Consider the following 9204-nt stretch of genomic DNA (forward strand, 5'->3'; position numbering starts at 1 on the left):
TCAGCATAACTTTTTTATCGGCTCTGAGCTACACTGATCCTGTCCTTGATAAGCCGAACCTTATCACACGCTTGCTACACAAGCTCCGGCCCCACTACTCATCGCTCACCCACTTCATCCCAAAACAAAGGAGATTGACATCTCCTACCATATAAAGCCTCAAACGGTGCTATGTTAATGCTGGTCTGATAACTGTTATTATATGCGAACTCTACCAGCGGCAAGAACTGAGTCCAACTACCCCCAAAATCTAATACACACGCTCAGAGCATATCTTCTAGTATCTAAATCGTCCTCTCAATCTGCCCGTCTGACTATGGATGGAATATTGTGCTAAATGATAACTGAGACCCTAGAGCTTCCTACAAGCTCCTCTGAAAACATGATGTAAATTGCGGGTCTTGATCTGACACAATTGATAATGGCACCCCATGAGAACGAACTATCTCCTGAATGTAAATTTCTAAACGGTTAAGGGAGCAGCTGATCTTGATAGGTATAAAGTGGGCGGTCTTAGTCAAACAGTCAACAATCACCCAGATGGCATTCTAGCCATGTAATGTCGTCGGAAGTCCTGACATGAAGTCCATATATATATGATCCCACTTCCACTCCAGGATAAATAACGGATGCAACTACCCCGCTAGCTTCTAGTGCTCAGCTTTTACCTGCTGGCATGTCAAACACTGGGCTACATACTCGGCGATCTCTCTCTTCATACCACTCCACCAGTACGACTCTCGAAGATCTTTGTACATCTTCGTACTACCGAGATGAACTGTATACAAAGATTTGTGAGCCTCCTCTAGAATGGTCTTCTTGATCTTAGTATCGGCAGGAACGCATAATCTAGTACGGAACCGCAAAGCTCCGTCATCTACAATACTGAATTCCTTCCCCTGACCACTCTGTACTCTATCTATCACCTCTGCTAATTCTGGATCTTCCTTTTGATTGGCTTTAATTCTCTCTTGTAGAGTAAGTTATACTATTAGGCTGGCAATACACACTGGAGGATTACTCTTTACCAACTCTATGCCAAGTCTCTCCAGATCCATCATGATCGGATACTGGATCTGCATAGCTGCCAACACTGGTTCCCTAGATTTCCTGCTCAACGCATCAGCTACCACGTTTGTTTTCCCTGGGTGATAACTGATGGTACAATCAAAATCCTTAATCAGCTCCAGCCACCTTCTCTGCCTCATATTTAGTTCCTTCTGTGTGAAGAAATACTTTAAGCTCTTGTGGTCAGAGAAGATCTCACACTACTCACTGTATAGGTAATGCCTCCAAACTTTCAATGTATGTACTACTGTAGCAAATTCAAGATCATGTGTAGGGTAGTTCTCTTCATATTCTTTCAACTACCTAGATGCATATGCCACTACCCTGTCATGCTGCATCAATACACAGCCAAGTCCCTTCAAGGACGCATCACTATAAATGACATACCCCTCACCCCCTAAAGGGATGACTAGTACTGGTGCTGTGACTAATCTTTGCTTCAGTTCCTGAAAACTCTACTCATAGTTGTCTTCCCACTCAAATTTGACATTCTTCCTCGTCAATCGTGTCAAAGGTCCTGACAAAGCTGAGAATCGCTCAACAAAACGGCAATAATACCCAGCTAGCCCCAAGAAACTCCTGATCTCCTGGACATTTCTCAGTCTAGCCCAATTCACTACCACCTCAATCTCTTTAGGATCCACAGAAATATCGTCTCCAGATACAACATCCCCTAAGAACACGACCCTCTCAAGCCAGAATTCACATTTACTAAACTTGGCGTACAACTTCTTTTCCCGAAGTGTTTACAAAACCTACCTCAAGTGCATTTCATGCTCCTCGTAGCTCCTCGAATAGACCAGTACATCATCAATAAAAACAACAACAAACTGATCCAGGTATTGGTGGAAGATTTTATTCATCAAGTTCATAAATACCGCAGGAGCATTTGTCAAACCAAACGGCATAACAAGAAACTCATAATGCCTGTACTTGGTCCTGAAGGTCATCTTCAAGACGTCTTCTGTTTTTACTTTCACCTGATGGTAGCCAAATCTGAGGTCAATCTTCGAATACACCCTTGTACCCTGGAGCTGGTCAAACAAATCATCGATACGGGATAGAGGATATTTGTTCTTGATTGTCACTTTATTGATTTCCCTGTAGTCTATACACATCCTCATAGTCACGTCTTTCTTTTTCACAAATAAAACTAGAGCTCCCCACGGAGATACACTGGGTCGTATGAAGCCCTTATCAAGCAAATTTTGCAACTGATTCTTCAATTCTGCCAATTCAACTGGTGCCATCCGGTAAGGTACTTTAGAAATTAGCGCTGTAGTCGAGTGGCAAGCCTGGTAACTCATTTGGGAAAACATCTATAAAGTCCTTTACTACAGGCATGCTAGCAAGTTTCAATTCATTCTTTGGCATCTCCTTCATAACTGCCACAAACCCCTGACAACCACTCAACAGTAGTCTTCTAGCTTGAATAGTTGAAACTAGCTGAGGCGAGAAATACACTCACGACCCTACGAACCTGAATTCTACTTCCCCCAGAAATCTGAATATCACTTCTCGTGTTGGACAATCTATGCTGGCAAAATTAGCTGCTAGCCAATCCATGCCAAATATAACATCAAACACATGCATGTCTAGCACTATTAGATTAGCAGACAAAGTCTTTCCTTGAATATCAACTGGACAATCTCGGAGCACCCTACTACGCCTCACTGCTGACCCAGTCATTGTAAACACCAACAATTCAACATCTAACGATTGTGTTTCAACCCCACATAATTTAACACACCCCGAAGACATGAATGAGTGTGTAGCTCTTGAATCAAACAATGCAATAACTTTAAAAGAAAACGTAATAACCATACCTGTCACCACGTCACCTGCCGTCTCAGCCTCACCTGGCGTCAAAGTAAACACCCTGGCTGGAGCTGTATTCCTCTGCTGGCCCCCACGTGGCACCTGATAACCTACCCGGCATGGTCTGGGAGCTAGAACTGCATCTGGTGGGGTAAGGCAATCTTGTACCATGTGCTTTGATCTACCGTAGCTATAACACACCACCCTTCCTGCTTGACACTCTCCCCAGTGCCTCCTACCACAAGTCTGACAGACTGGAGGACCCTGCCCTACCTGCACCTCGCGTCCTCCTATCTCCTGCCTCCGTCCTCTGCCATAGTTTCCTCTCCTCCACTGACCCGAACTATGACCCTACTGGTAGCCGATAGATGCAGATATCTTCTTCTGTCCCTGCTCCTTTGCATCAAGATGCTCACCAATCTCTGCCAAGGCCCCCATGTCGACTAACTCAGCAAAGTTCAGGATCCGCAGCACCACCACTTGCTTGAATATGCTCCGCCTCAAGCCTCTCTCAAACTGCCTCGCCTTCTTCACTTCATCAAGAACAATATATGGTGTGAAAGGAGAGAGCTTGATGAAACGTGTTGCATACTGCTGGACAGACAACTGTCCCTGCTTCAGACTCAGGAACTCTTCTACCTTAGCCTCTTTGACAGTAGTTGGAAAATATCTATCAAAGAACAAATCTTTAAACCGGTCCCATGTCATGGCTATCGGAGTCACCCTCTACTGCTCCAATAGTCTCACCGCAGTCCACCATCTCTCAACCTCTCCTGTCAGTCTATAGGTGGCAAAGAGGACCCTCTGTTCCTCAGTACACTACAATACAACCAAGATTTTTTCAATCTCCTGCATCCAATTTTCAATGGCTATAGGATCAACCCCACTTGAGAACGCTGGAGGATTCATCTTTGTAAACTTCTTTATAGTGCACCCATGGCTTGCGGATGGACCACTCTGCTCCCTCGAGCTCCTAGCGATCTCTACCATAACCTGCTGAGCCACGCTACATAATATCGCGTCAGAGTCGGTCCAAGTTGCACCTAATGGTCCTGCTCCATCACTCCTACTCGCATGGGCACTATTTCCTCCTAAATCCATCGTGGAAACAACAAACACAACTCAGAAATCCTATCCACCTATCCTCTCCACTTATCTCTACATTTATAACTCATTTCTAATCCCCAGTCCTACACTCCAGGAACACAACCCGACAATAGCTTACTGTGGTTTTCCCGAAATCGTCACTCCAGGGAAAACACAGAAACTGCCACAGAAGTCATGCCTCTAGACTGTAGAACAAAACCTTAAATCTTTTCTTAAACTCTGGTATTGTTTCTGTTGCATTCTAAAGTCTAGAGAACCTAACAACCTAGGCTCTAATACCAAACTGTGACAACCTGCTTACCACCTTTTTTTAATATAATAATAATAAAATTCATATCACAAATCCCAGATCAGATTATAATCCACCCGGACCGTGGGTACCAGGGATACATAAGAACACATAACAAAAGCCTAAACAATAGGAAACATATAATCACAATATTATAAATACAAAAAATTCATCACATTCGTCACTATATCCACTGTATTCTAGTATATATATCCCAAAAACAAAATCTAAAGACATTTCCCACAAAATCCAACTGTCCCTACTAAAACTTACTCTTCAAAAAGAGCAGACAACAGCTCTAGATCAGCAGGGCTTTTCCAGCTCTCCTATATGGGGCTCCTAAAAAGTTTATAAAATTTTTAGGGTGAGACACCTAACAGTAAGGGAAATAAACTAATACTAGTGTGTGGCAACATGAGTATTTCGTGTTATACATACACTATACAGAACATATTCAGTATCTATTTGTCAAATCTGGGAAAACATATATATATCAAAACATGGCAGAACATACTGCATTTTCATAAACATATCTCATCTCATATAATAATAATACAAAAACATCCCTGGTAGGTTAGTTAGTTGTTGTCATGTATTACCCCCACGTGACTGGGTTGTGTGGCCCGAAGGCGCCTTCAAAATCGGTGCTATCCCCGGAACCAGATGAATAACGAACTCTACCTCACGATCAGGAGGTAGTCCCGGAAAATCCTCGGGAAATACATCAAGAAAATCCCTCACCACTGGGATATCCTCCACCCTCAGTTCCCCTTCTGATACAGCCTTCACATCGGCTAAATATCCCTGACAACCTTCTGATAGCAATCTACGTGCCCGAATAACAGATAATAACTGAGGTGGGATGCGCACACGTGATCCCACGAATCTGTACTCATGTTCCTTTGGAGGTTTGAACACTACCACTCTCTGATGGTAATCAATGCTAACATAGTGGGCAGCTAGCCAATCCATACCCAAAATTACCTCAAACTCATACATGTCTAAAACCACCATGTTAGCTAACAAAGACCTCCCCTGAATATCCACTGGACACTCCCTAAGTACCTTTCTACATACCCCTACGATCCCAGTTGGCATAGCAACAGACAAACTAATTTCTAACTGCTAAGGCTCAAATCCACACAATTTAACATAATCCCAGGCAATAAACGAATGCGTCATCCCAGAATCAAACAAAACAGTAGCTTTAAATGACAGTATTGAAATAGTACCTGTCACCACATCTCCTTTCGCCTCAGCATCTCTTGGATTCAAAGTAAAAACTCTGGTTGGGGCCATATTCCTCTGCTGGCCTCCTCGTGGCGCCTGATAATCTCCTCGTGTAGGTCTAGGAGCAATACCAGTCTGTGTCGGACACTCCCTCATCATATGTCCTGGCTCCCCACACCTGTAGCAGACACCTCGCCCAGCACGGCACTCTCCTAGCTGTCTCTTCCCACAAGATAGGCAAGCTGGAGATGGCTGAACACCCTGGAAACCACGATTCCCGGTCTTCTGTCTCTAGTCCCTATAATAGCCACCTCTCTTCCACGCAAGCACGACCGACTCCCTGCTGGAAACCAAAAGGTGTAGACCTCTTCTTCTACCTCTGCTTCTTAGCCTCCAACCGATCACCAATTTCTGCTATAGTGGCTCGGTCAACCAACTCGGTGAAGTCTTGCAACTTCAAAATCGATACGTGCTTATAAATTTCTCTCCTTAAGCCTCTTTCAAACTATCGTACCTTCTTTGCCTCATCTGGAATAATGTACGGGCGAAATGAGATAGCTCGATGAACCTCGCCGCGTACTGCTGCACTGATAGCTGTCCTTGCTTCAGATTCAGGAACTCCTCAATCTTAGCCTCCCTAGAAGAGGCTGGAAAATACCTATCGAAGAATGTTTCTTTAAACCGTTCCCATGTCATCTCTACAGGTACAGTCCTCTATTGCTCTAACAATCTCACTGCTGCCACCATCTCTCGGCCTCCCCAGTCAGTCTATAGGTAGCAAACAACACTCTCTGCTCCTATGAATACTGCAGCACTGCAAATACTTTCTCTATCTCCTGCACCCAATTCTCAGCGACTGCAGGATCCGTTCCCCCTGAGAAAGATGGAGGATTCATCTTTATGAACTTCTCTATCAAGCTACTGTGGCCTCCGGATGGACCACCCTATTCCTTCGAACTTGTGGCAATCTCTGCCATCACTTGCTGTGCTACGTTGCGTAAAATGGCATCTGAATCACTACCCGCAGCGCTTGAGGGTCTAGCACCCTCACTCCCACTGGCGTGGGCACTATTTCTACCAAGCTCCATCCTGAAAAACATGTAACTTAACTCAAAACCTTATTCTCTATACATATCACTCAGCTCATATGGTATATTTTCCTAATTAACTCGTCACTCTTGATTTTAATTCAAGGTTCAATCCTACAACCTAGATACCCAACCTGACAATAGTTTACAATGAATTTCCTGAAGTTGTCACCCCAGGAAAATCACACAAACCACCACGGAAGTCCTGCATCTAGACTACAAAACTAGACCTCAAATCCCCTTATCCTATACTTTGGTATTATTACTGCTACACTCTAAAGTCTACAGAACCTAGTATCCTAGGCTCTGATACCAAATGTAACGTCCCTCAATTTCTTAACATAAAATATCACATAATAAATAAAATGGTCAACTCGAACCCGTGGGTAGCAGCGACACCTGTCAAACATAGCGGAAAACCTAGCAGCAGTAAACATAAAATCTCAAACATCCAATCATAAAACATAATACTAGAGCATTCTATACATCAATATACTGTTTGTATGAACAATCTCCAAAAAGTCAAAATAACACTAGGACTATACAACAAAAATCTCCTGGTCCTAGTTCAATGCTTACCCTTATAGTAGGGAAGCTCCAATCACTCAATGGCGGCTCTAGCCCGCCAGTCTCACTGGATTTCCTGAAAATCATTTAATGTTCGGGGGTGAGACACTTCTCAGTAAGGGAAAATAAACTAAATACAGTTGTGTGGCAACATGAATATTTAAGGTACATATACGTATACATATGCAGTACATCTCATAATTCTGTAAACATCTATTATATCGTACTGGATAAGCATATATTTTCACATCTGATAATAAATCATAACATACATAAAATCATCTGTTATAACTGTAGTACTGAAAATAAACCCAGGATGAATAGCTAGCTGGTGTCATGTATTACCCCCCATGACCGATTGTGTAGCCCGAAGGCGGGACCCGACAATGGCTGGCCGACCACTGCCGAATCAAATATGTCTGTAAGTACGATGAGCCCGCCACACCCTGGTCCGGACTGCCAGGTGGACGTCCACACTCTACTGAAAGTCACATCGACTATCCATCTCTCATCCCCACGTGGGATGGTTAGTACTAATCTGACGTAGATATCTGATCTACACATATAGCTACAGTACCGAGCCCCTGAACTGAACTAAACTAACATCGTGGTGGTGATAACATATAATACATGATCATATATATAACATCATTACGGCCTCGTGTCGAAAAAATAGTAATTACGGCCTTGTGCCGAAAACATAAATACATGACCTCGCGCCAATAACATAAATACGGCCTCGTGCCGATAACATAAATATATGGCCTCACACCAATAACATAAATACGGCCTCGTGCCGGTAACATAAATATATGGCCTCGTGCCAAAATTGTTTCAGGTATATATATTCAAAAAATACATCATTTATTATATAATCATCAAAACCATCACAACATAATTCATCTTTTCATAATACCTGAAAACATGTTTCGTTCGTAAAATTTTTCAAATCATAATACATTCCATGTAAAACAATATTCATGCCACACATGTGCTGTAAAAAAAAAAAAAAAAACCATACTTCATATTCTAAAATCGTGAATTCCTTACATCTCATACATACATATACATTTTAATCATCATAACAGTATTTTCCCAATTGTACATTTCATTCGTAATACACAATATAACATATGCTTTTCTGAAAATAAATTTACTCATAATCAATAATAATTTGTATGGAAAGTTACTGCTTTAGTTTATTCCCTTACCTGGCTATTGAGAAATTCGTTAGGACCCAAAATTTCACGTCCTTGGCGCCCGAAATTTAACTCCTGTAATTTACATTTTCCCCAAATTAATTAATTTATTTCTCCAAAATAATACTCATCTAGCCTTCCCTAGGCTCCATATACCTCAAATTAATATTTAAACTATTATTTAACATCCCCACTTAATTTTTTAAATTTTGCCTGCGGGTCCCAAAATTACACCTGCAGTGCTCACTCGGGCCCTAAATTCCATAAATCCTACTTCAGTCTCAGATGCTTAATATTTTAGCATTTCTAAATTAATTCTAATTAATTAAAAATAAGTCCCTTAATAACACCCACACCCCAAATTTGGGGTTTTGACCTGACACCCCCACAAGAATTCCATCCCACTAGACTTGTAGAGAATCATCCCTAGATTCTCGTGGTGGTGTTCGTTCATCAATTGGGCTTATATTTTGCAAGAAATTAAAGAAAAAGGAGAAAATGACTTACTCCAAGGAATACGCCTATGCTGTTCCTACCACTGATCCGCTCCGGTAGAAATGACGGCAGCGGCGAATGGAGTCCACTGGTATCTTTGGATTTTCGATCGGGCGAAAATCCGTCACGAAATCGAGGAGAGAGGGAGAGAGAACGTGAGGAGAGAGAGAGAGAGAGAGAGAGAGAGAGAGAGAGAGAGAGAGAGAGAGAGAGAGTTGCAGAGAAAAAGAATAAAGAAAAGAAAAGAAAAGAAAAGAAAAGAAAGAAAAGAAAGAAGAAGAAGAAGATAAACAGGGGGGGGGACCTGCGCCATTTGGAACACCTGAAGCTTCAAGAAGCTTTA

The sequence above is a fragment of the Malania oleifera genome, chromosome 7 (assembly GCF_029873635.1).
Source record: "Malania oleifera isolate guangnan ecotype guangnan chromosome 7, ASM2987363v1, whole genome shotgun sequence".
NCBI classification, from domain to species: domain Eukaryota; kingdom Viridiplantae; phylum Streptophyta; class Magnoliopsida; order Santalales; family Ximeniaceae; genus Malania; species Malania oleifera.